Below are 27981 nucleotides of genomic sequence, written 5' to 3'. Positions count from 1 at the left end.
AACCCTAAAAAATATAAAACAGAAGCAATATTGTAACAAATTCAATAAAGACTTTTTAAAAAAATGGTCCACATTAAAAAAATCTTAAAAAAAATTTTTTTTAAATGTTACTTTTCCTCTTTTAAAAATCTTTTCCCACCCCCACTACTTCATCACAAAAGAAAACAATGCAAGCTCATCATGGAGAGCTTGGAAAATATGAAAAGATACAAGAAAAAAATAAAACGAATTGTAATCCCATCACGTAATGATAACCACCGCTAGTAGTTGGATTGCTTTCCTCTCAGTCTTTTGTCAATACATAGAGCTATATAATTAGCAATGATATTCCACAGGCATCTTATTAAATATTATTTGACATCACCATTTTGTTAGTGTATGTGTTCTAATATAGGGATGAGGCTTTACTTCTTGAGGTAATCTATAGTTCAAGATTTAGGTTCCATCTAACTTTGCTACTATATGTAACACTTTAATAAACATCTTTCCAGCTACATATTTGCCTGAGTGCCTGATTATTTCTTTAGGGTATATTTAAGTAAGGAAACTTACTGTATCAAAGGCCATGAACATTTTTAATGCATACATAAGAGATAATATAAAGTAAATAAATAAATAGATGATAGATCTATTTATTTATAAATAGATCTATCATAAATAAATATATTTGTCTATCTATCTATCTAATCTAGCATCTCCAAATTGTCCCCCAAGAAGATTGTACAATTACACTTATAGTGCAATATAGACTCAGATGCTGATCACAAGGCATCATTTGATAGTTGACAGTCTTTGTGGTTTGTGAGTTCTTTTTTTTTTTTTTTGCATGGCTCAAACCACAGAAATTTATTTTCTCACAGTTCTGGGTGAGCTCTCGTAGATGGAAGATAAGTCTAATTAGCTCCATTTTCTCAGGAGGAGACTGAGGCTCAGAGAGGTTGAGTCACTTGCCCCAAGATCTTGAACTTAATCTAACCTCTCTACTGGCTCCCCATTCTAATCACACCATCAGCACCCAGGATCTAGCTTGGATCGCCCTAGAACCACCTTGTCCAATGCGGCAGCCACTAGGTACATATGGATATTTACATTTACATTTACTAAAATAAAACACTTAGCACCTCAGTCACTTCATTTCCAGTGCTTCAGAACTACGGGTGTTTTTACCGTATTGGACATCAGGGCATAGAGCATTTCCATCATTGCAGAAAGCTCTGCTGAATGACGTTGCTCAAGAAAGCTGGCGTCCTCACTTCTGGTGTGGATCCCCCCACTCCCCATCCCCCAACTCTCACTCATCCTGTATACTGAGGTTGAATGAAACCTCCTGGAGATACATATTGATCACACCAGTCCCAAACCTTTACTGATTCTCTCTTACCTGTTATCTGCCACATAAATTAGCACAAATCTAAAACTACCTTTGCTCTTTATCTATATTCGCTTTTCTCTTCATTATTATATACCATCTCTGTCTGGACTGAGGCCCTGTAGGCACGGAGGTAAACAAACTTTACCCTTAATGAGCATATGGTTGATGGGTTAAAATAATACACCGTCCCTGCTCGCCTGTCCTGCTTTATTTTTCTTTATGGCACTGACCACCACCAGTATTTCATTATTATATTATATTGTATTATGTTATGTGATATTATATTATTTATTGTCTGTTACCTCTACTGGAATGTAAGCCTCACAAGGGCAGTGGCTTTCTCTGTTTTGTTGACTTCTATGTCCACAAAGGACTGCTGTAGTGCCTAGCACTTGGCAGTTGCCTAACAAACATCTATGAATGAATAACTATATTCTGTGACATTGAACTTCCAGTTCTTTTTGATGAGCTAGAAAAATTAAAAATGAAGCAATCTTCAACCACAGCTGGGGTTGAAAGAAATGAAATAAGCAATTTTCTGCAACTCTTCTGTGGTATTAATTGCTGGGATGTTTATAACAACTGTGAGCCTTCAGTTTAAATAGTCAGAGTTCTTTCCTGGTTATCTGTTCACTTTTGACACTAATGGCAGCAGTAGGGCAAGGCACTATTGAAGAAGCAGTACTGGCAAAAGTAGTGACGGGTTTTCAGGTCCCCAAATGTGCCATAGAGACTGCCCCCACCTTTGTTCTGTTTTTGTTCATCTTTACCTTTATTCAAAGTCTTCCTGTCATTGGAAAGCTTTTTAATTTCCTCCTGTTGATTTTTGAAAACAAACTGGAGCGGCCCTATCTTTTATTATTTATTTATTTATTTTAACATCCTTATTGGAGTATAATTGCTTTACACTCGTGTGTTAGTTTCTGCTTTATAACAAAGTGAATCCGTTATACATATACATATATCTCCATATCTCTTCCATCTTGCATCTCCCTTCCTCCCACCCTCCCTATCCCACCCCTCTAGGTGGTCACAAAGCACCGAGCTGATCTCCCTGTGCTATGCGGCTGCTTCCCACTAGCTATTTTACATTTGGTAGTGTATATATGTCCATGCCACTCTCTCACTTTGTCCCAGCTTACCCTTCCCCCTCCCCGTGTCCTCAACTCCATTCTCTAGTAGGTCTGCATCTTTATTCCCGTCTTGCCCCTAGGTTCTTCATGACCTTTTTTCTTTTTTTAGATTCCATATATATGTGTTAGCATATGGCATTTGTTTTTCTCTTTCTGACTTACTTCACTCTGTAGGACAGACTCTAGGTCCATCCACCTCACTACAAATAACTCAATTTCCTTCCTTTTAATGGCTGAGTAATATTCCATTGTATATATATGCCACATCTTCTTTACCCATTCATCTATCGGTGGACACTAAGGTTGCTTCCATGTCCTGGCTATTGTAAGTAGGGCTGCAATGAAAATTTTGGTACGTGACTCTTTGAATTATGGTTTTCTCTGAGTATATGCCCAGTAGTGGGATTTCTGGGTCATATGGTAATTCTATTTTTAATTTTTTAAAGAACCTCCATACTGTTCGCCATAGTGGCTGTATCAATTTACATTGCCACCAACAGTGCAAGAGGGTTCCCTTTTCTCCACACCCTCTCCAGCATTTATTGTTTGTAGATTTTTTGATGATGGCCATTCTGACTGGTGTGAGATGATATCTCATTGTAGTTTTGATTTGCATTTCTTAATGATTAAGGATGTTGAGCATTCTTTCATGTGTTTGTTGCAAATCTGTATATCTTCTTTGGAGAAATGTCTGTTTAGGTCTTCTGCCCATTTTTGGATTGGATTGTTTGTTTTTTTGATATTGAGCTGTGTGAGCTGCTTGTAAATTTTGGAGATTAATCCTTTGTCAGTTGCTTCATTGGCAAGTATTTTCTCCCATTCTGAGGGTTGTCTTTTGGTCTTGTTTATCGTTTCCTTTGCTGTGCAAAAGCTTTGAAGTTTCATTAGGTCCGATTTGTTCATTTTTGTTTTTATTTCCATTTCGCTAGGAGGTGGGTCAAAAAGGATCTTGCTGTGATTTATGTCATAGAGTGTTCTGCCTATGTTTTCCTCTAAGAGTTTGATAAGAGTTTGGCCTTACATTTCGGTCTTTAATCCATTTTGAGTTTATTTTGTGTATGGTGTTAGGGAGTGTTCTAATTTCATTCTTTTATATGTACCCGTCCAGTTTTCCCAGCATCACTTATTGAAGAGGCTGTCTTTTCTCCACTGTATATTCTTACCTCCTTTATCAAAGATAAGGTGACCATATGTGTATGCGTTTATCTCTGGGCTTTCTATCCTGTTCCATTGATCTATATTTCTGCTTTTGTGCCACTACTATACTGTCTTGATTGCTGTAGCTTTGTAGTATCGTCTGAAGTCAGGGAGCCTGATTCCTCCAGCTCCGTTTTTCTTTCTCAAGATTGCTGTGGCTATTCAGGGTCTTTTGTGTTTCCATACAAATTGTGAAATTTTTTGTTCTAGTTCTGTGAAAAATGCCAGTGGTAGTTTGATAGGGATTGCATTGAATCTGTAGATTGCTTTGGGTAGTAGAGTCATTTTCACAATGTTGATTCTTCCAATCCAGGAACATGGTATATCTCTCCATCTATTTGTATCATGTTTAATTTCTTTCATCAGTGTCTTATAATTTTCTGCATACAGGTCTTTTGTCTCCTTAGGTAGGTTTATTCCTAGGTATTTTATTCTTTTTGTTGCAATGGTAAATGGGAGTGTTTTCTTAATTTCACTTTCAGATTTTTCATCATTAGTTTATAGGAATGCCAGAGATTTCTGTGCATTAATTTTGTATCCTGCTACTTTACCAGCTTCATTGATTAGCTCTAGTAGTTTTCTGGTAGCATCTTTAGGATTCTCTATGTATAGTATCATGTCATCTGCAAACAGTGACAGCTTTACTTCTTTTCTGATTTGGATTCCTTTTATTTCTTTTTCTTCTCTGATTGCTGTGGCTAAAACTTCCAAAACTATGTTGAATAAGAGTGGTGAGAGTGGGCAACCTAGTCTTGTTCCTGATCTTAGTGGAAATGGTTTCAGTTTTTCACCATTGAGGATGAGGTTTGCTGTGGGTTCGTCATATATGGCCTTTATTATGTTGAGGAAAGTTCCCTCTATGCCTACTTTCTGGAGGGTTTTTGTCATAAATGAGTGTTGATTTTTGTCGAAAGCTTTTCTCTGCATCTACTGAGATGATCATATGGTTTTTCTCCTTCAATTTGTTAATATGGTGTATCACATTGATTGATTTGCATATATTGAAGAATCCTTGCATTCCTGGGATAAACCCCACTTGATCATGGTGTATGATCCTTTTAGTGTACTATTGGATTCTGTTTGCTAGTATTTTGTTGAGGATTTTTGCATCTATGTTCATCAGTGATATTGGCCTGCAGTTTTCTTTCTTTGTGACATCTCTGTCTGGTTTTGGTATCAGGGTGATGTTGGCCTCTTAGAATGAGTTTGGGAGTGTTCCTCCCTCTGCTCTATTTTGGAAGAGTTTGAGAAGGATAGGTGTTAGCTCTTCTCTAAATGTTTGAGAAAATTCGCCTATGAAGCCATCTGGTCCTGGCCTTTTGTTTGCTGGAAGATTTTTAATCACAGTTTCATTTTCAGTGCTTGTGATTGGTCTGTTCATATTTTCTATTTCTTCCTGGTTCAGTCTTGGAAGGTTGTGCATTTCTAAGAATTTGTCCATTTCTTCTAGGTTGTCCATTTTATTGGCCTATAGTTGCTTGTAGTAATCTCTCATGATCCTTTGTATTTCTGCAGTGTCAGTTGTTACTTCTCCTTTTTCATTTCTAATTCTATTGATTTGCGTCTTCTCCCTTTTCTTCTTGCTGAGTCTGGTTAATGGTTTATCAATTTTGTTTATCTTCTCAAAGAACCAGCTTTAAGTTTTATTGATCTTTGCTATTGTTTCCTTCATTTCTTTTTCATTTATTTCTGATCTGACCTTTTTGATTTCTTTCCTTCTGCTAACTTTGTGAGCTTTTTGTTCTTCTTTCTCTAACTGCTTTAGTTGTAAGGTTAGGTTGTTTATTTGAGAAGTTTCTTGTTTCTTAAGGTAGAACTGTATTGCTATAAACTTCCCTCATAGAACTGCATTTGCTGCATTCCATAGGTTTTGGGTTGTTGTTATTTCATTGTCATTTGTTTCTAGGTATTTTTTGGCTTCCTCTTTGATTTCTTCAGTGATCTCTTGGTTATTAAGTAGTATATTGTTTAGTCTCCATGTGTTTGTATTTTTACAGATTTTTTTGTGTAATTGATATCTAGTCTCATAGCATTGTGGTCAGAAAAGATAATTGATATGATTTCAGTTTTCTTAAATTTACCAAGGCTTGATTTGTGACCCAAGATATGATCTATCCTAGAGAATGTTCCATGAGCACTTGAGAAGAAAGTGTATTCTGTTGTTTTGGAATGGAATGTCCTATAAATATCAATTAAGTCCATCTTATTTAATGTATCATTTAAAGCTTGCGTTGCCTTATTTATTTTCATTTTGGATGATATGTCCATTTGTGAAAGTGGGGTGTTAAAGTCCCGTACTATGATTGTGTTACTGTCAATTTCCCCTTTTATGGCTGTTAGTATTTGACTTATGTATTGAGGTTCTCCTATGTTTGGTGCATAAATTTTTACAATCGTTACATCTTCTTCTTGGATTGATCCCTTGATCATTCTGTAATGTCCTTCTTTGTCTCTTGCAGTAGTCTTTGTTTCAAAGTCTATTTTGTCTGATATGAGAATTGCTACTCCAGCTTTCTTTTGATTTCCATTTGCATGGAATATCTTTTTCCACCCCCTCACTTTCCGTCTGTATGTGTCCCTAGGTCTGAAGTGGGTCTCTTGTAGACAGCATATATACGGGTCTTGTTTTTGTATCCATTCAGCCAGTCTGTGTCTTTGGGTTGGAGCATTTAATCCATTTACATTAAAGGTAATTATAGATATGTATGTTCCTATTACCATTTTCTTAATTGTTTTGGGTTTGTTATTGTAGGTCTTTTCCTTCTCTTGTGTCTCCTGCCTAGAGAAGTTCCTTTAGCATTTGTTGTAAAGCTGGTTTGGTGGTGCTGAATTCTCTTAGCTTTTGCTTGTCTGTAAAGGTTTTAATTTCTCCGTCAAATCTGAATGAGATCCTTGCTGGGTAGAGTAATCTTGGTTGTAGGTTTTTCCCTTTCATCACTTTAAATATGTCCTGCCAGTCCCTTCTGGCTTGCAGAGTTTCTGCTGAAAGATCAGCTGTTAACCTTACGGGGATTCCCTTGTGTGTTATTTGCTGTTTTTCCTTTGCTGCTTTTAATATGTTTTCTTTGTATTTAATTTTTGATAGTGTGATTAATATGTGTCTTGGCATGTTTCTCCTTGGATTTATCCTGTATGGGACTCTCTGTGCTTCCTGGACTTGATTAACTATTTCCTTTCCCATATTAGGGAAGTTTTCAACTATCGTCTCTTCAAATATTTTCTCAGTCCCTTTCTTTTTCTCTTCTTCTTCTGGGACCCCTATAATTCGAATGTTGGTGCGTATAATGTTGTCCCAGAGGTCTCTGAGACTGTCCTCAATTCTTTTCATTCTTTTTTCTTTATTCTGCTCTGCAGTAGTTATTTCCACTATTTTATCTTCCAGGTCACTTATCCGTTCTTCTGCCTCAGTTATTCTGTTATTGCTCCCTTCTAGAGAATTTTTAATCTCATTTATTGTGCTGTTCATCATTGTTTGTTTGCTCTTTAGTTCTAGGTCCTTGTTAAACATTTCTTGTAATTTCTCCATTCTATTTCCAAGATTTTGGATCATCTTTACTATCATTATTCTGAATTCTTTTTCAGGTAGACTGCCTATTTCCTCTTCATTTGTTAGGTCTGGTGGGTTTTTACCTTTGCTCCTTCATCTGCTGTGTGTTTCTCTGTCTTCTCATTTTGCTTATCTTACTGTGTTTGGGGTCTCCTTTTCTCAGGCTGCAGGTTCGTAGTTCCTGTTTATTTTGGTGTCTGGCCCCAGTGGCTAAGGTTGATTCTGTGTGTAGGCTTCCTGTTGGAGGGGACTAGTGCCTGTGTTCTGGTGGATGAAGCTGGATCTTGTCTTTCTGGTGGGCAGGTCCACGTCTGGTGGTGTGTTTTGGGGTGTCTGTGACCTTTTTATGATTTTAGGCAGCCTCTCTGCTAATGGGTGGGGTTGTGTTCCTGTCTTGCTAGTTGTTTGGCATAGAGTGTCCAGCACTGTAGCTTGCTGGTCGTTGAGTGGAGCTGGGTCTTGGCGTTGAGATGGAGATCTCTGGGAGATTTTCGCCGTTTGCTATTACGTGGAGCTGGGAGGTCTCTGGTGCACCGATGTCCTGAACTTGGCTCTCCCACCTCAGAGGCACAGCCCTGACACCTGGCTGGAACACTAAGAGCCTGTCGTCCACATGGCTCAGAATAAAAGGGAGAAAAAAAGAAAGAAAGCAAAAGATAAAATAAAATAAAGTTATTAAAATAAAAAATAATTATTAAAAAAATGAAAAACTAATTAAAAAAAAGAAAGAAAGAAGAGAGCAACCATACCAAAAAACAAATCCACCAATGATAACAAGGGCTAAAAACTATACTAAAAAAGAAAAAAAAATGGACAGACAGAACCCTAGAACAAATGGTAAAAGCAAAGCTATACAGAGAAAATCACACACAGAGGTGTATACGTACACACTCACAAGAAGAGGAAAAGGGGAAAAAATACATATATCGTTGCTCCCGAAGTCCACCACCTCAATTTGGTATGATTGGTTGTCTATTCAGGTATTCCACAGATGCAGGGTACATCAAGTTGATTGTCGAGATTTAATCCGCTGCTCCTGAGGCTGCTGGGAGAGATTTCCCTTTCTCTTCTTTGTTCGCACAGCTGCTGGGGCTCAGCTTTGGATTTGGACCCGCCTCTGCATGTATGTCGCCTGAGGGCGTCTTTTCTTCTTTCACACAGGACGGGGTTAAAGGAGCAGCAGATTCACGGGCTCTGGCTCACTCAGGCCGGGGGGAGGGAGGGGTACGGATGCGGGGCGAGCCTGCGGCAGCAGAGGCCAGCATGACGTTGGACCAGACTGAGGCGCGCCGTGTGTTCTCCCTGGGAAGTTGTCCCTGGATCATGGGACCCTGGCAGTGGCGGGCCGCACAGGCTCCCGGGAGGGGAGGTATGGATAGTGACCTGTGCTTGCACACAGGCTTCTTGGTGGCTGCAGCAGCAGCCTTAGCATCTCATGCCTGTCTCTGGGGTCCGCGCTGATAGATGCAGCCCACCCCCGTCTCTGGAGCTCCTTTAAGCAGCACTCTTAATCCCTTCTCCTCGAGCACCAGGAAACAAAGAGGCAAGAAAAAGTCTCTTGCCTCTTCGGCAGCTCCATACTTTTTCCTGGATTCCCTCCTGGCTAGCTGTGGTGCACTAGCGCCCTTCAGGCTGTGTTCACGCAGCCAACCTGGGATTTGACCTCCAAAGTCTTGGGATCTGCCCTCCGAAGCCTGAGCCTCAGTTCCCAGCCCCAACCTGCCCTGACGGGTGAGCAGACAAGCCTCTCAGGCTGGTGAGTGCTGGTCGGCACTGATCCTCTGTGCAGGAATCTGTCCGCTTTGCCCTCCACACCCCTGTTGCTGTGCTCTCCTCCATGGCTCCGAAGCATCCCCACCTCCGCCACCAGCCATCTCCGCCAGTGAAGGGGCTTCCTAGTGTGTGGCAACTTTTCCTCCTTCACAGCTCTCTCCCATTCATGCAGGTCCCATCCCTATTCTTTTGTCTCTGTTTTTTCTTTCTTCTTTTGCCCTACCCAGGTACGTGGGGAATTTCTTGCCTTTTGGGAGGTCTGAGGTCTCCTGCCAGCGTTCAGTAGGTGTTCTGTAGGAGTTGTTCCACATGTAGATGTATTTCTGATATATTTGTGGGGAGGAAGGTGATCTCCACGTCTTACTCTTCCGCCATCTTGAAGCTCCCCCGTACCTTTTAGTAGGAAGATTTCGTCCATTCACTTTTAATGTAGCAACATTTTTACATTATTTTATTCTTTCAGTTGACTTTATATTTACCACTTATTTAATTTTGTTTCTTCTTTTTCCTTTTTCTTATTTCTTTTCAGTTTTTGTGATTCTTCATTCTCCTTTGTAATTTTGACTCAATTTTTCTATTCTACTAACGATTTCCTTCTGTTTCCCCACACTCATAATTAAATACACACTTCTCTATTCTGTGAAAACAAAATGCCAAATATTACCCCTACTGCTTTTCTCCTCATTCCAATATTGTATGGCCTTTAAAACTCTTCTAATTCCCTCCTATTCCTACAGATGGGAACTTCAGAACCCTTTTTCTCGTACCATCTTTCCCTTTGCCCCCCTTCACCAAGTCCTAGTTTTTCCCAAGATAGTTTTATTATAATTAGTTCCAGATCATTATTAAGTTTTTCCTCTAATATTGTGTCATTTCTGTTTTAAGATCTTTATTTAGCACTTACATTACACATTCCAAGAAACTCTATAATTATCCATTTAAATTTAACTATATATAGGTTAATTCCTCACTGCTGTTTCTATCTGTCTCTCTCTGTCTCTCCCTTTTTGCAGTCTCCCACCAGTCTCTGTTTTGATTCATTTTTATTGTCTGAATTCTTCCTTAATTATTGTCCTTATATGATGTGGTAGTTTTAAAGTAAGTCCAGAGATCCTTTGATACTCCTCCCTTAATTAGGTGGAGCTTCGTTCCCTCCCTTTGTGTCGGGCTGGACTTGCTTCTAGTGAGTAGAATGTAAAAAGCGACACTGTGTGACTTCTGAGATGAGGCTGTAAAGAGCACTGTATCTTCCTTCTTGCTGTCTCTTTTGGATCACTCTTTTGGAAGAAGCCAATTGCTGTATTTTGAGGACTCTCAAGCAGCCCTATGGAGACATCTGCATTGTGAGAAATGGAGTTCTCTTGCCATCAGCCATGGGAGTGATTCATCTTGGAATCAGGCCCCCAGTCAGTCCCAGTCAAGTCTTCAGATCACTACAGCTGCCAAATTGCAGACCCCATGTTGAAGCACCCAGGAGAATTGTCTTCATCTTCCTGTTATCTCCTCAGCCACAGGATTGGGGAGGACCCAGTCCACCTGTTCAGCCCACCTATTCAGGTGGCCAGGAAGACCAGCAGATGTTCTCAGGAACACTCAGGCTGGCCTATGAGGTTCTTCTCCAGGCTCTCCAAAGTCTGAGGTCTCTCCAAGACCTTCTGTTGCTCTGATCTTCTCCTCGGTGTTCTCGGCTGCTGAGACCCAAACTCTTGCCTGGACCAGACAGGAACTGAAATTCTGTGCTGTCAGACCTTGGGAATTTGCTCCCAGTTTGCAGGTCCTGCTGCTTACTGACTCCAGCACTCATTACCTCTGGAGAAGGAGCTGTGGTTGGGTTATATGGAGAGGGGAGCCACTTCCTTTCTAGACTACCATCTATCTCTTGACATAACTACTTGATCCCTGGTGAGAAGTGACTCCCCGTCCTCCAAATGTTCTGGAGGTCTCTGATCACAGCCTACCTTGACATGGATTATTTGGTTTTGGGGTGGACTCCCTCACCACACTGTGTTCTCCCAGTGCCTAGAACTGCATAAATCTTCATTAGAGACTTGGGAAATGGAGCTCATCTTTTCTTCCTGCTGGTTTGAGTAAAACACTGGCCTTCCCCTTTCATAGGGAATGGTACTTGTGTTCTAACCTTGGGTCCTGAAGGCCTTTGCATTTGCAATAGGTGGAAGTTGAGATGGAGTTGTACCTAAACATCTCTACAGTTAAGAGTATTTGCTTCAGGGACTTGCAGAAGGTGTACGTGTGATCCTTTGGGCTGGAGAAGAGGGGTAGAGTCTTTGTCATGTGTAATCCATATTGGTTCTGACCCACTTCGAGGAGTCTATCTGGAAGACGGTCTTAGTAGACCCAGAACAGTCGGCTTCGACTCTAGGCCTCCCACAGAAGGCCTCCAAGACCTCCCCCACTGAGGATGGTGATCGTCAGTCTGGGCCAGCATTTTTCCAGGGCTTTTCTGGGGAATATTGTTCCCATGAGCTACTTTGTGCAAAAAACACACCAAGGTCAAATATGTTTAGAAAACTTGCCAAACTATGTCAGTGTACGTTCAGATGTTACATAAACAAACACAAAGCAGAAAGCCAGCAAAGCAACCTTTTGAAATCTATTGAACCTAAATTTCTCAAACATACTTGACCCCCCTTTTCCCCGTATAATGCTGATCAGCAACCTGTGGGAGAATTGTCTGTGGATAACACTTCAGGAAATACTGGGACCCAGGAGCCCCCAGAGACCTTGAGGTTCGCATGGAGTTCGGTTCCCCTTTAACTCTGAGGCAGCGTGGCTTAAAGCGGTAGCTCGCAGAGTGTGGTCCCCAGACCAGCATCATCTAGGAATTTTTTGGAATTGCAAGTTCTCAGTAGAACCACTGACCTGTTGCTTATGAAACAAACTCAAGCCACATTCCCTGGATTTAAATTCCACCTCTGCTACTTAGCACCTTGGTGACCTTACGTGCATTTCTTAAACTCTCTCTGTGAAATAGTACCCATCTCACAAGGTTGTCATAAGCATTAAGTGAATTTAAATATATAAAGCACTTGGAACAGTAATGCAACATATTAATTGCCAGTGAGTGTTTACCATTATCCAGTGGTTTCTCTGAATTTCCACTAAAAGGGCAAAGTAGGACAACAGTTATTGAGACCTACTGTGTGACAAGGGCTGGGTCACATAGTTGCCAGGGGTGGGTATGTGAATTGGTGTCATAAAATTTTGCCATCTGATCTGGACCTTACAGAATTCAAGACATTCCCGTGGGAGGAAATGTTTTGCACTGTGACATTCCAGGAAACATCTTTTCATTACTGTTCATGGTGGTTAATTAGAACCACCGGTCTTGTGAAGTGAGGCGCTCAGAGGAAGTAGAATCATTCCAGCTGGATTTTCTGCATTGGCTTTAGGTAGTGAATGAAATCTCAGCTTCAGCTTCAGCAAATGCCCTCTGATTCTACAGACCAGGCCCTCCTCTGGCCCCTGCAGCGATAATCTCATTTCCGTTTGTGTCACCACAACGACATAGGGGCCTCAGTAAATTAACAAAGATTCCCTGTGGCAGAGTTGGGATTCGAACCCAAGGCCTCAGTCTCTGCCTTGTTTTCCTAGCACATCATTAGCATGTCTTCCATCCAGAGGACTCTTGGAGAGCATCAAATACAACCTACTCAGTTTACGGAGAGGAGACTGCGGTCCGAGGGCCCTGGGGCTGGCTTAAGGTTGTCCAGCCCTGACGTGGCTGAGGTATGGCTGAAAGCTGGGTCTCCTCCTCTAATTCAACACTTACTTCAAGATGAGGCTGGTCCCCAGCCTGACTCTTTCTGGTGCTAGATGCAGCGTGGGGGTCGGATCTGGAGGGTCTTTCTGTTCTTATTTTCCAAGCATAATGCCGTGAGCAAGGCGGACCTCTGCCTGCTGTGCAGTGGGTGTGGTTGTGCTGCCAGAGGCCTTGTCTTACCCAGAGGTCCCATCTGAGGCTCTGGGAAAGCCAAACAAAAGGTAACTAGAATGTGCCACAGGGGGCCCATCAGCTTCCCGGAGCCTCCCAGAGCATTCCCAGGAGGAATCTTTGCTGGGAGTGTGTGCTCAGCGGCAGGCACCGTCACAGGCAGCTGCTGGCATATTAGTGTTCCAGATAAATGGCTTCTGGCTCAGGCAGAAGATCCTGCTTGGGAGCAGGATTCTCTTTGAAACTCCTAAGGGGGCAGCTTGCAGAAAAAGACAGTTCTGCAAAATGATTCCATTGGAAACCCTCTGCTCCAATCCGTCTCAGTTTATTTTGTTGCTCTGTCTCTCCTGATTCATGGCAGGCTCAGAAGAAAGGAGGAGAGAGGCAGCTCAGCTGTACCCATCCTCAGGGAGGAGCTGTCCACGATTAGCTGGGACAGCAAAGCAGCAGTGCTGGCTCGAGGCAGGATGCACAGCCCCTCACTGCCCTGGGTTTGAATCTCAGCTCTGCTACTTCCCAGCTGTTTGACTTTGGAGAGATCACTTCACCTTGCTGAGACTCAGTTTTCTGGGCTGTAAAATGGGAGTATACGACCACACGGTGATCGAGGATTAAATACAGCCAATTATATAAAGTGCTTAACACAGTGCCTGAGGACAGTTGAAGATAGATGTCATTATTACCAAGTGGGAGGCCCAGAGCAAGTAGAGACACCAATGGGGTCTGAGCAGGGCCGACAACATTAATTTCTCCCCAGTGACCCCTCCTTTTCGGGCTGGGGGAATGGGGAAAATGTCCAAATATTTCCAGCTTAGGGCAACTCCAGCCTACAGCCCTTCTTACCCTAATTTTATAGGTGGGAAAACTGAGGCCCAGAGAAGGGAAGGAACTTGCTGAAGTTCACACAGCAAATTAGATGCTGGAGTGGAGCAAAGCCTTGTTTTCTCCCCATCTTCCTGAGCACCTAAGATGCATTCCCAGGAGGAGCTGTACCGCTCAGGGCCTTGCTCTCTTTACCTCAAACTCTGCACTTTGGAAGGGGCATGTTTGTCATTGCAGGTCCCTCCCCAGTGGACCAGGCCAGGTTAGACCAGCAGAGGGGGTGTGTGGTGTAGAAGTTCCCAGACCTCTGATGCAACAGGGTCGCCTGGGCGGCAGTTTCCCCCACCCCAGTGTGACCTGGTGGGTAGGTCTGCATGGGGGTCCAGGCAGCTGAGTGGCTCCAGGGCTCCCCTGTATATTCCGTATGTGAACAGGCTGGAGGTCTCTTGGCCTGGGGGACTGCACTCTGTACCCCTGGGAGGGGCATTGGTCACTGATCCCTGGGTGACCCTGATCAAGTTACTTGTCTGAATCTCAGTGTCCTCATCCGTGAAATGGAGACCAACGCTCCTCTTTTCAGGGGTACTGGGGGCAAGCCTACCCCATCCCTGGCTGTAAGGACTGCTCAGGCAAGTCCAAGAGTGCTCAGTGCAGCCCCCAGACTGGTGTGGCTGGGTACAGGCTCACCCATGGAAGGACACCAGCACATCACCTGTGGAGATTAGAGACCAGCCTGAAGTGTGCATCCAGTCCGGGGCTGGGGACTCCGCAGCAGGCAGTGACCTGAGGACCACACCCATGGTCATGCTGCAGTGCAGCAACCAGACTCTGTAGCCCTGATGGTTCTCACCTCCAGCAGAGGAGGGAAGGGCTGCCTGGGTGTTTGAGAGGATGCTCCCCAATGGACTGGCCAGCTTCCGGGCCGCGGACTTACTCAAGGCTTGGTGCCGGTCCAGGGTTCGAGTAGGGAAGTCTCACATCCTCCCAGCCGCAGCTGTCTTCTTGACCAGAAGAGGACTGTGCTCCTGACTCTGGCTGCCACACAACCCCTTCAGGAGGATGTGAACTTGACAGCCCTTGGGGAATGCCAAAGTCATTTTCAGTGGTAAGAAAGAAAAAGATGGCGATATAGGAGGAGAGGGAGGAGAGAACCAAATTGCCCCAAGTCCAAGAAAGTGATCATTATAAAACCCCAACCCTGAACTCTTCTATAAGCCCGGCCTGTCCAAGGCTGGTGACACAATCCATTCCCTAACAACACCTTTTCCCTCCCTCCCCACTTCCCCTCCTCACCCTCGCACACCTTCACAGTTCTGCCACTGTCCTTCAGTCCGGGGCCAGTACAGTGCCTTGGGCACTGGGGCACCCCCGCTCCCTGGCCATCAGGGGCCACAGTGTATCCCCTCACTGTTCCCTGGGTGCAGCTCAAATGGCATATCCTGGCTCCTGGGGGCAGAAGACTGATGCCTTGTTTCCATCAGACCTGCAGGAAATACTAAGAGGCCGGAGCATTAATAACAGTCTAAGCTTCCTGGAATTGTCAGGGAGGATGGAACCTCAAAAGGACCAAAGCAAGGTCAGGCAAGAGCATGTGCTACACCTAATGCTCTATGGTCTTTTATGGTTTCATCCATGAGGTCGTATTCCTATGCCCTGAGTTTGCTAGATAGCCTTCAACTCTGAGAGTCTGTGATCCTCAGGCATTCTGTCTCCACATCCATCCGATGCTTACCATCACTTACAGCATCCTTGGGAAGCGGACATTAGCCCTACCTGCACACATCTTATGATGAAGAACCATTATCCCCCATGTCTGCCTGTTCCCTCTCCCTATGGCTCTGGCCTTATTAGACAGCGTTCCTCGTGTGAGCTACAACCTGTGCCTCCTTGGGGCTGCACCCACTCTCCCCACCCCACGACCACCCTTCAAAGGAGCTCTTGGAGGTGAAGGCTTTCCCACTCTCTGAGTCCTCATGAGACACGTGGTGACAGCAGACTTGAGATGCATCACCTTTCCCACACCTCTAGGGACCATAAAGCAAACTGCTGTTCACTCTCTTCCATGGAAATTTCCCATCTCTTAACAAAGGAAGGCAGGTCTGGCGCTTTCATCCTTGTTTTATTGATTAAAAGTACAGAGTGGAGAACTGACTGTCAAAAACCACATGACTGGCAAGTTTAGGAAGCTGAGTTGAGATATTAAGTGATCGCTCTCCAGTCTGAGGCTCTCTGATTCTGTGTGGGGCTCAGGGTTCAGTTGCAAGGGGTTCTGGGATGACCCATGGCAAGACATGGAACTTGGCCCCATCACACCTTTTCCAAATAGCGCTCAGCCTCTACCTTGTGTGACCTTTGGAGGAGGGGACACTTTTTTCTTCAGAATAGGGCCAGACAGCCCAGGCTGCTGGCTTTCCTTCAGCAGTTCTTGGGGCTACTTCAAGAAGAAATGTCTGGAAATGTGTGGAGTTTATGAGCAAATGGCTCCATGGAAGCACCTGTTAAAATTCCCTCTGGGCTTCCCTGCTGGCGCAGTGGTTGAGGGTCCGCTTACCGATGCAGGGGACACGGGTTCGTGCCCCGGTCCGGGAGGATCCCACGTGTGGCGGAGCGGCTGGGCCCATGAGCCATGGCTGCTGAGCCTGCGCGTCCAGAGCCCGTGCTCTGCGGCGGGAGAGGCCACAGCAGTGAGAGGCCCGCGTACCACACACACACACAAAAATTTCCTCTGCTGAGACCGAAGTAGACAGAGCAAAAGCCAGTGGGCCTCCTACCGCCCCCCAAGCTCCTCCTGGGTCTCATTCTCCCTCCCTCCCGGCCCAGCCCTGGAAAGCACATACCCTTATCTAAACACCAGCACCAAGCAGACCCATGCAGAGGCCATATGTGTTAGATTATATTATTGTTTAAAATATTCGCTGGTCTTTTCCATGGAAGATTATTCCTCCTTACCCCATTAGGCTTGGCCATTTGACTTGATTTAGCCAATGAACTATGAACAGAAGTGGATTGTGCCACTTCTGAACAGAAGCATTAAGACCTATTGAGTTCTACTCTGTTCTCCAGACCTGAGACTAACAATGCCCCGGATAGGGGCTGCTCTCTTAGCCTGGTACTGGAAGGAAGATGGCCTAGAACTTAGCTGCGGCTGATCTTAAAGGACATATAATGTGAGTGAGAAGCAAACCTTTGTTGCTGTAGGCCACTGAGAATTGGGAGGTATTTGTTACTGCAGCATAACTTAGACTACGCTGACTCATGCACCAGACATGGCAGGAGATGGTGTATCGCCCTGAGGTCCCTTCAGATCAAATATCCCAGGAAGTATGGGAAGAGAGAGAAAGTACCTGCGGGTAAACCCAGAGATAGGAGCTCTGTTCCCCCAGCTTCCTTCTGCAGCCTTCACTGACTTCAAACGGGAAGGTAAAGTTGGCATTTGCCTCAATTTCCCCACATCTCCCCCAGCCATAAATTTGGAGCCTTTGATAGGGATGGTATAAGGCCCAGTTTTTCCTCAAATACTTATTTTCATCCTCAGGAGAAAATCATTTGTGCTGTTTAAATAGAAAAGGGAAACAGCTTTGGAACTGATTCCTAAGTGATTCAGTCACCTTTTGTTCAAACTCTTCAGAGCTAGCTCAAGGAGGATCTAAATATTGACTCATGTACTGAATTCCCAGCAATGTCCAAAGACAGAAGGGGCATAGGGAGCTTTATTGCCACTGCCCCCTCCCCTCCTTGGAGAAGCATGAGATAGAAAGCTGCTTCTGGACCACAACACCTTCCAAATCACCCCGGACAACAGAGTGGGAGGATCACTGATACCAACCCATGCCTATGAATATATGAGGAAAACTGATGCTCAGAAAAGGCACACACCAAAAATATCTTGAAGTGCTGGAGCACTTTATGTTTTATAAAGGATGTTCATATCTCTTACTTTAACTGATTTCCTCACCCACGTAAAGAAAATTGTCTGGCTGGAGGTCAGGAGAGTGGGGTCTGAGTACTGCTGCTACCACCAAATTCCAGGGATGTCTTGGGCAAGCCATGTCATGTCTTGGAGTCTCAGTTTTACTGTCAGAAGGCTGGTTTCACCTATTCATTCGTTCATTCACTCAGTAACCACTTACTAAACACCTACTAGCTACCAGACACAGTATGTAGATAAATAATACTAATGAAAGGAAAATAAAGTATGGGAGACTGGAAAAATGACCATATATTCTTTCCATCTCTGAATAGATTCTCTTTACATCAAGAGCTAGAGCGTTTCTAGGCTTGGTCATGTGACTTCTTTGGCCAGTGGGACGGTAGTAACTGTGACTTAAGCAGAGACTTGTAAAGCACTTGCTTAAACACTGGGGACTTGCATTTTCTTTCTGTGCTTGGATTTCTGAGACCACTATGTGAATAAGTCCAGCCTAGCCTGCTGGAGGATGAGATTCATGTGGTCCAGTTACGCCTCTGACCCACACTGACAGCCTGCCAACCACCAGCATGTGTGGACCATCCAGCCATCAGCCAACCCATCGACTGATCGCAGTCACATGAGAAAGCCCAGCAGAGATCAGCTATATCAGCCCAGACCAGAAAAGTACCCAGCAAACCCATCTAATCATGAGCTACATAAAATAATTGTTATATTGTATTAAGCCATTAATTTTGGGGATGATTTGTTACACAGCAAAAGCTAACCAATACAGAAAAGAAGACATTTATTGAGCCTCTCTCTATGAAAGGTACTACACAAGACCTTTTCTATAGGTTTCCTTATTACGTTATTACTATGACTCCAAGAGGTAGATAATATGCTCCCTACTTTACAGTTGAGGAAACTGAGGCTCAGAGAAGTTGCTCCACTGGCCAGTTCAGAGAATTAGTGGAGCCAGGAATAGAATCTGAAGCTAAGATGGACTTAACCTGCTAAGGGAAGGGTTTGTGCAGCAGGAGTGGATTCTGTCCTTTGAAGACTCAGAATTCTTGGTCTGTAGGCTGCACTCCTGGAGCCCTGGTGAGCTGTGTGCTGCATGGGGAAAGGAGCACTCGGATCCAGAAAGCCTTAAAGAAGATGGGGTCATGATGAAAGGTATGAGAAGAAGGGGTCAAGGCTGTGCTTCATGACCGAAGTGCCTCACAGGACCAGCTTATGGGAGCCGCTTCTAAATGATCAATTCCAATCTCATTATGACCGCAGCTGCCATTAACTCAGGAGCTAATTGCTATCAGCTTATAGAAACTCAAGAGGGTTTAGCTTCAAAAATTCCACGACACGGGGCCATCTCACTGCTTAAATGGCCACATTGATGTTATTAATTCCATTTGACTATTAGCTTATTACTCTTAAGTTATTATAACTTTGTATGAAGTCCTTGAACCGGATGCATGTCCTCCACACACATTTCATAACAGGGAGCAGAGTGCACCCAGAGGTTCAATATTTTAATTTCCATTTTTCTTTAAGGTCTCGGCATATTAAGAGGCATCAGGAAGGTCCTTGATTTGGAAGATGGCTCTATAAGCAAAGGCCGTAACAAAAACCAGACTTTGCTTCACATTTTTATGCAATTAAGGTCTTGGCAAATGTAGAGAGAGTCTGGGCAACAACAAAGCTTAGCACTGGAAGGGCCCTTGGAGGTTCTAGTCCATTCTCGTGTTACAGTTGGGGAAACTGAGGACAGGAGATGGGGCAGGACTTAGGTACGATAAACTGCCACGCCTGCATTGAGCAGGTGACATTATCTGAAATAGCCAGGTCTCTGTTTTCGATAAATTAAAAGTCGGCCGAGGTTGCCAACTATGCAAGATTACCAATGCTAGACAATTACGGCAGGGTCCCTCGTATTCCCTGCGAAAGGTCCCTAAGTGCTAGAAATGGGCCAGGATGCAATCTTTTACTCCTTTTCAGCAGAGAACCAGCTGGATGGAGAGCTACATGACAGTGTGTGAAATTAGACATACTTAATAGGTGATGACAAGGTTCTCTCTGTCTACATTCAGAAGCCTCCCTTAACGAGATCTAGTCGGTTTGTTAAGAAAATAAGAGTGTGTGCAATTACTAAGTTCACCCTTTGTTTTTGTTTAACTTTGTAGCTTCTTCCCAGGATGCCTCGGGGCATGTCTGGAAAAATGTCAGCACTTGTTGCTAAGCAGAGTCTGGTCCTGGGAGGTGTTCTCTTAGTGCTCTCTGGAGTCCCTCTGTGGCCAGGTCCAGGGGCAAGTTGATGGATGTGGTGCTTGCGGAGCCCCGGTTCTGACACTATACCTCTGTCTAACTGGCTACATGACGTGGAGCGTCATGGCCCCTCTCGGAGCCTCAGTTTTCTCATCTATACAACTGAGGAAGAGAAGGTGGGATGCCTTCAGTCCTTTCCTCCTCCAGATGTCTATTCTAAATCTCTTTTATTGCTCTTAAAGGCATGGAGGAGGGAGGTAAGACGGAGCAAAGGAAGCCTGCAGCTTGAGTGCAGGGTTTTCTCTGAGGTCAGGGTTTCTGAAAGAGTCCTAATTAAAGCCAAGCAAGCTCTTTTGAGTGAAGATCTCCGCAGAGTTTCTTGTTCACCTTGGGAAGTAGGGACTGCTGAATGAGAGAGAAAGGGATAGAAAAGAGAGAGGAGAGGAGAAAGAGGAGTCAGAAAAGGGCACAGGAGCCACAAAGGAAAAGGGAGAGAAAGGAAAGGAGATGGAGTGGGGGCAGTGAGGAGGAGATGGAGTGGGGGCAGTGAGGAGGAGACAGGCAGACTCAGGACAAGAGGAGAAATCTAAAGCAAAGAGACATGTTGGTAAAAATTAGAAAGGAGGAGAGGTGAGCAAAAGAGAATAAGAAGTAAGGAGGGGCACCAATGAAGATGGGGTAATGGACAGGCATGCATCTGTTGGTTAATTTCTAGACCATACAAAATAGAAATGAGCCTCCCTTGCAGCATGGATGGGAGGGTGAGATGGGAGAAGGTATGTGAAAGCAGGAAGTGCTTTAGTTTTTGATGTAGACACCTGGACAAGGTTCTGACACACTGCACATGCAGTAACAGGCAATTTTTGCCCGGGGAATTTTGAAACATGGCGCGGGATCTCCTGCTCAGGGTCAGCGTTTCCGCAAAATTGTGATAATTCAACCATCGTGCCTGTTTCCACTCTCAGAATGGAACTGACATCGTAAGTCAATAGCTTTATGGAATCCTTGCAAATCCCTTTCCTCTTCCTGCCACCCTGGAGAGACACAGTTGTGTTTTACCTAGAAACAAAGCAGCTGCACCCCCAGGGTAAACATGTGAGGAGAGAGCTGGGAGATAATCTCTCTCTGAGCCCATTTTCCTGGTGACTCCCCGCTGGAGTGCCGTCTGCAGCCCTCGGTGGCTTAGCTGTGTGCGGTTCCCTGTCGTGGGAAGCAGGAGGACAGGAGCCCAGGGACACTGGGGGAGGCAGTTTGGCGCGGCAGCTTTATCCCTTCCAGTTCTCTTGCTTCTGGGTCAGGTAATTTGGACACAGACACCACACAAAGATGGAACATGTTCCCTCACTGCTCAGCGGCTCATCCCCCAGGCTCCAGAGGTCTCTAAGCCATGAAAACAAAACAAAACAAAACAGAGCCTGTCTCAGGGCTGCCAAGTCCTTTCAACCTCTTAGTTTGCCTCGATTTTGTCAGTTCCACCCAGAGGACAGGACCAGACGTGATGGTCCAAGTTGGGAAGGCAAAATGTAGTCTGTTTCTAAAGAAAAAAGGTGGAAGCTGAGATGAAAACCAGTTGATAAAGTCCTAGAGGGGCTTGAACGGAGAGCCCCAGCTTGTCAGTAAGTCCTGTGCTATGCTGTGCATCCACTTTTCATCCTTAGCACACGGACTAACTGGGGATGTATGGGTAAATGGGGACTCCAAGAAAAGAAAGCTCTGAGTGTAGCGTTTGCCAGTTTCTATGGTGTAAATTCTCCTACTATGGCCAGTTTCAAGGTGTCACTGGTAGCGTCCCTGAAGGAGGAGTTGGGAAGAGATAGGCATGTTCAGCACACCACTGAGGAATGTTTCCTTGGACCTCTCTTTCCTTGTTCTTAACCCTCTTCCATTCCTGAGAGTTCTTCTGAAACACAGGGATGACTGTAGTGCTTCCCTGCTTATAAACCATCAATGGCTCCCCATTGTTTTTAAGATAAAATTCAAAGGCCTTTTTAATGTGGCCTCATTCTGTTTTTTTCTCAATCAGATGTGTAACTCATGTAATATATATCAAACCTCCACCTGACAGTTCCTCTCCCTGGCCTGTAAGTTCCTTATGGAGGGAGAGTCACTCATCTTTGTGTCACTCATCTTTGCATCTGCAGTTCTTGGTCCGTTGTATGGGCTGTACAATGTGGAAGGAAGGAAAAAGGGATGGGATTGATGAACACTGGGCCTCTCGCCTTTCCCCCACAGGCCACGCTCACCAGTTCCTCTGGGGTTTCCCGTTCTTGCCGCCCTAACACTTTCTCCGCCTGTCAAAATTTAGACCCATTTCTCCTTGATCCAGAGTCAGCTGTGCGGGGGTTCCTTCGCCACTCCATCAGCACATCCACCCAACAGCAGACATTAGCTGAGCTCCTGCTGTGTGCCAGGGACTGTTCTGTGCACTGAGGATACAGCTTTGGAAAAGACAGACAACATCCCTGTCCTCCTGGAACAGGTTTCACTTGTCTGAAAAATATAGACCCCCAACATCCATAAACGAGGTAGGCTCAAAAACACCCCATCCTACCAATAAACTACTTAGATATTTACCACCTGTACAGACAGACATCTCCTTAGATCCATTAGCCACTTTATTAAAAACTTAACACTAAATCTGACATAAACCTCCTGGTGGAAAACAATCATCAAATGAATATAAGTGTAAATGCTATACAGCAAAAGTGATTGGAGAAAATTAAAGCAAGGAGCGGGTAACAGGGGTTTCAGCTTGATAGGAATGGCCAGGCAGGCATCTGGGGAGGTGCTCTGTGACGGGTGGTACCCGGGTTTTGTATTTCCCATGGAGTCCGGCCCCTCCTTTCTTCTCCAAAGTTTGTCTTGTTGATGATCTCGTGTCCGTCTTACATAGTCAACCCATCTCTTACGTGGGCTTCTTCCTCTTAATGCAATGGACGTGCCAATGAACAAGTCCCGTCCTGAGAAAAACAGCCCCTTCTTGACCTCCTGCCCTTCCTCAGATGGTACTCTCTTTCTGGCCTCCCCACAATGGTGAAAAAGAACTTGCAGTGTGGGACTCCACTATCCTGCCTCCCACATCTACTGTCTCCCCTGCTCTGACATCTGCTCCCAACCTTTAGTAAATCCATTTGTGGCCTCAATCCAGTGACCCTGCAGTGCCAAGTCCAGTGGACACTTCTGGTCCTTACCTTGAAGCCTCTGTAGAATCGACCTGTTAACATCCTCTCCTCCTGAAACGCTTCCCCTCATCTCTCTCCTCCAGTCTAGCCCCCTTCCTGGGTTCTCTTTCTACAGACTTCCTCTTAAAAGCTAGTCTTCCGCAAGGTCTTCCCTTTCCTTCGGCTCCCCTTGTTGCTCTGCAACATGCGCAAGACATCAGCCTCTGCCTACGAGCTGGTGAGCCTCCAGGCCACACCTACAGCCAGCTCCTTTCCCCAGGACCAGCCCCCTGCTCCACACTGAACACCCCCGACCTTGGATGGCTCCAGGACTCCAGGATCAGCGCGTCTGAAACTCACCACCTCATTGCCCAGAGCAGCAGCTCTCCTTGGGTCCCAGCTCGTGAAGGTTCTGCCAGGACCCCCAGCAAGGAAGCTGGACACCATCCTAGACCCATTCCCCTCCCCAGCTTCCCTCCCCTAATCTGGCAGCTCCTGCTCGCTTTCACCGCCTCACTAATTTCCGAGCTGATTCCTCCATTTCTGTCACTGCTCGCAGATTTCCCACCTCTCACCTCCCGCCCGTCGGGTCTCCCTTTTACCCAGGCTGGTACCTGATCCACACAGAACTGCCAGAATAATCCTCGGAAATGCAAATTTGACCACGTTCCTCCCTGCTTAAACCCTTTCTGCGGTTCCTTCTTGCCCGCAGCACGTGGTTGACACCCCCAGACCTGCCCTGCAGCCTCTCCACGGCTGGTGCCCGCCTGCATCTCCATCCACAGCATCCTTAGTCTCTGCCTGGCGCTCGGTATTCCGGGCACACCTACAGCTCCTTGTCATTCTCTACACTCAGCAGGCTGTTTAATGGCTCAGTTCCTTTGCTTACTCAGGACCCTCTGCCTGGAATATCCTAACTTTGTCCCCCAAACCTGTCCCCCAGCTCATCTCTCTTGGTTCTTGCCTCTCAGATCAGGTATTACCTGCTGCAGGAACCTCCCCCCCACTGCTGCATGCTGACCCCCCAATGTGGGGACAGCTCTCCCTGTTCTGTGCACACCTTCTGTCTCTCTCTCCACCTCTCTCTCTCATTCTCTGTTTCTCTCTCTCTCTCACACACACACACATATCCTATATACAGTATCGTAATTACTCGTTTGTGCCCATCCCCCTCACTGTCAGGGGAATATACAGCCACATCACATTCATCTTCGCATCCTCTGTACTTGACCGAGACTGTGCACTTGAAAAATCATTTATGCTCAATAAGGACAGCGCTAGGCACCAGGTTAAGAGAAAAGCAAGAAATGCACACCGGGCAGGGAGGCAAAATAGCATTATGGTTCCTGCCTTTCTACTTAAGGGCTGTGCACCCTTGGACAAGTCCCAAACCTCTCTGTGCCTCTGTTTCATCACCTGTAAAATGGGGTGATAGCAAAGCGCCTCACCAGAGGGTTGTTGGAGGATTAACTGAGATCGCGCGCGCTGAGTGCTTCCGGGTCAGCTGGCTTGTTACTCAGGCACACGGTGGGACCCGCCCCTTTGCCTACATTATTCCGTTTACTTGTCATAGCACTCTTGTGAAGTAGGTGTTATTATCCTGTTGCTCCCTGTCAAGGAAACTGTTGAAAGAGGTGGAGTGGGGGCACGCAGCCAGTCAGAGATGGAGTCACACTGCTCAGGGAACCTCTCCACTTCTCCTCAGTGGACCCGACTCCAGCGAGCTCGAGAGAAAGGGAGGCCTTGATGGAATCTGAAAGAGACGGCTTCCAGCAAGCCAGAGAAATCTCTGTGGTAGAGGCGGGCTGGGGAAGGACAGGCACTCACTGTGCCATGGGTAACTCTTACTATGCTCGCGGAGCAGAGGGGGACTTTCTTGGGCCATGATGGGTCAGAAAGGAAAGCTAGAGTGAGTGTATTTGGGGGGGGAAATCTCTCCTCCTTTTGGGGGTGATGTCTGAGCTGATGACCTAGCCAGGTGCCTCTCCAACAGACCTGCTTCTTCCCATCAGAAAGGCTCTTGGGTGGGGATAGGGTCGTGGAAGGGCCCAGTGGGAAGCAGGGTGGAGGTGGTCTGAGTGGGGCTGCCTGGGGGGGTCTAATCTGCTTCTGCCTTATCCTTGCTTGCATTTCTGCACCCCAGGCTCCTCATCTGTTAAATGCACTCATTATCCCTGTCCTCAGAGTTCATGTGCCGTGAAAAAAGCCCCTCTCTTTGGGATTTAGAGGCACATGGTAGAGATTCAGCCCCTGTTGGGGAAGCGGTCCTCCTGTCCCTCCAGGAGCTATTTCCATTGGAGACTCCAGCCTTGCACAATACTGGCCTCCCAGCTCGCCAGTCTCAGCACAGCCTGGACCCTAGAAACTGTTCCCACAGGACTTCAGATCAGGGGAGGCCCTAAGACCTCCGAGAAATCCACCAACTGGGGAGTCACTTTCCTTCACAAACAGCCAAGGTCAAATGAAGCATGTGTTTCTGATCTGGGGGGAGCGGACACATGAGGGGGAATCAGAGGGGCAGGGAGGTGGGAGGAAGCCTGTTGACAGGAGCGGGGTATGGAGATCTTTTTCATTTCCTAAGCCATGGGAAGAAGAGATTTTCTAAGGGTGGCTCTGGTCCCAGCTGGGGCAGAGTAATTGGTGCCAAGGAGAGAGTTCCAGGCCAAGGTCCTGGTAACGTATTCCTGGCTTTGCTGTAATTCATTCCATGGCCTTAGGCCCGTCTTATTCCCTGCCATGAGCCTCTGTTCCTCTCGTCAGTACAATGGGGAGACAGCACCCACTTCACCCATTTACCCATTCGTTGTTTACGAATGTCCTTGGGCCAAGCCAGGAGCTAGGTGCTAGGGATGCAGAAATGAGAGCCTCCGCCCACAGGACAGCTCACCCCTGCTGCAGAACTAGGCCACAAACGCCACTCCACGTGAAGTGAAAGCCTGGGAGGAGTCTTGCTCAGGTATGGGGGGTGGAATACAGAGGAGGGGAACTATAATGGGTTGAATAGTGGCCCCCAAAAGACAAGACCAGATCCTAATCCCCGTACTAGGAATGTGATCTCATTTGGAAAGAGGGTGTTTGCAGATGTACTTAACTTAAAAGTCCCGAGATGAGATCACCCTGGATTATCTGGGTGCATCCTAAGTCTCATGACACATATCCTCATGTGAGATAGAAGGAAAGAAGACACAGGCACAGAGGAGGAGGCCATGTGGTAACAGAGGCAGAGATTGGAGTGATGGGTCTACAGGCCAAGGAACACCATGGATTGCTGGCAGCCACTAGAAACTAGAAGAGAGGCATGGAACAGATTCTTCTTCAAAGCCTCCAGCAGGAGCCAATTCTAACCACACCTTGGTTTTGGACTTCTGGCCTCCCAAACTGTGAAAGGAGACGTTTCTGCGGTGTTAAGCCACCTGATGATTTGCAGCACTTTGTTACAGCAGCCCCAGGAAACTCATACAGGCACTTGACCATCTGCAGGAAGGTTGTCTGAGAAGGCTTCAGAAGGAGGTGGCATTGGAAATGAGTCCTGAAGTCTGAGTAGAAGGTAGCGGGGCTGGGAGGAGGGGAGAAGCATGGCATTCAGGAAGAAGGCCCAGCACGGCACAGGCAAAGAGGCAAGAGGCAAGAAGAGGCGAGACAGGGGCAGAGAATCCAAATGATCTAGTAGGCCCAGAGCTTAGGAACCAGCAAAAGACCATGCCAAAGGTGGGCCTGCTCATCATAGGTTTGCTTGGATTTACCCCAAGAGTTTGGAGGTTGCTGTGTGGGTAACAGAGACTCATCTCAGGGTTTCGGCAGGGGAGTGACCTGGTCAGTGTATGCTTTGAAAAGACCACTCAGGGATCCAAAGGGAAGGGCCAATCAGGAGCTGAGCGCCCAAGCCAGAGGGCCCGCGTGACAGCCTGGCATGGTGGGAGCTGGACTGGGGCGGAGGAAAGGCAGACACGGAGCCCAGAAATGGAGGACACGTGGGGAGGAGGTACCATCTCCAGAGCCTGGGCTACCTATGTGGAAGGCCTCCGGGCGGACGCCTCGTTAGGGTTCTGGGTGATGGGGTAGCTCCACCAAGGGATGGAGGAAGACTGGCCTCGGGAGGCTGTGATGTTTGCATCGGGGACATGTTGCATCCTCGTAGCGTTGCTCAGAGGATTGACTGAGTATAATATATGCAAAGTGCCTATTGCAGTGACTGGCTGGGAGAAGACTGGAGAAAGGGCCCCAGGGGAGGGAAGCAGGGCCTATTTTCCTTCCCATTCCTGGCATCATCCATGGTGCTGGGCACAACAGGTGTCCAGTGAACGTTCATCCAGTGGAACTTTGGGCTGGACCCCAGTCACCGTGTTCACGGCTCTCCTAAGCACAGCGCGCTTTGCAGGACGGGATCCATCCTGCAGACCTCATCATCCACGCAGTCACAGGGAGATCAACTGGTCCGGCTCCAGCTGTTGAAGCTAGAAGCAGAGAGGAACCTTGGACAAATAGTCCTCAGCTCAGCACTTTCTCCGTCTGGGAAGAAAACCAGGTGTGGGAGGAGAGCACCAGGCCATCAGGAGGTTATGAGGCCATAAATAAGAGATTTGTGGTAAATAAGCTGGCGAACATATCCGCTCACTGCTCTTTTTTATCACTCACCTACAGAGCAAAATTCCCCCGCATCTTTTCTGCAGGCCAATAAATATCCTTCAAGGAGCCTGTATTTACATAGAGCGTAGGGGGTGCTGCCGCTGCTTCCCAGGCCCCGTGTCAAGAAGGAACAATGTATAGCCCTAAAGAGAACGGCTATGCAGAGAATCGATGCAAATGCAGTTTCTTTTCCCAGGATGATGCTCCCGAGCAGGGTTCAGCCTGA

Source organism: Leucopleurus acutus (genome assembly GCF_964270905.1).
Source record: "Leucopleurus acutus genome assembly, chromosome: 14".
Taxonomy (NCBI): domain Eukaryota; kingdom Metazoa; phylum Chordata; class Mammalia; order Artiodactyla; family Delphinidae; genus Leucopleurus; species Leucopleurus acutus.
This window is presented reverse-complemented; position numbering follows the sequence as displayed.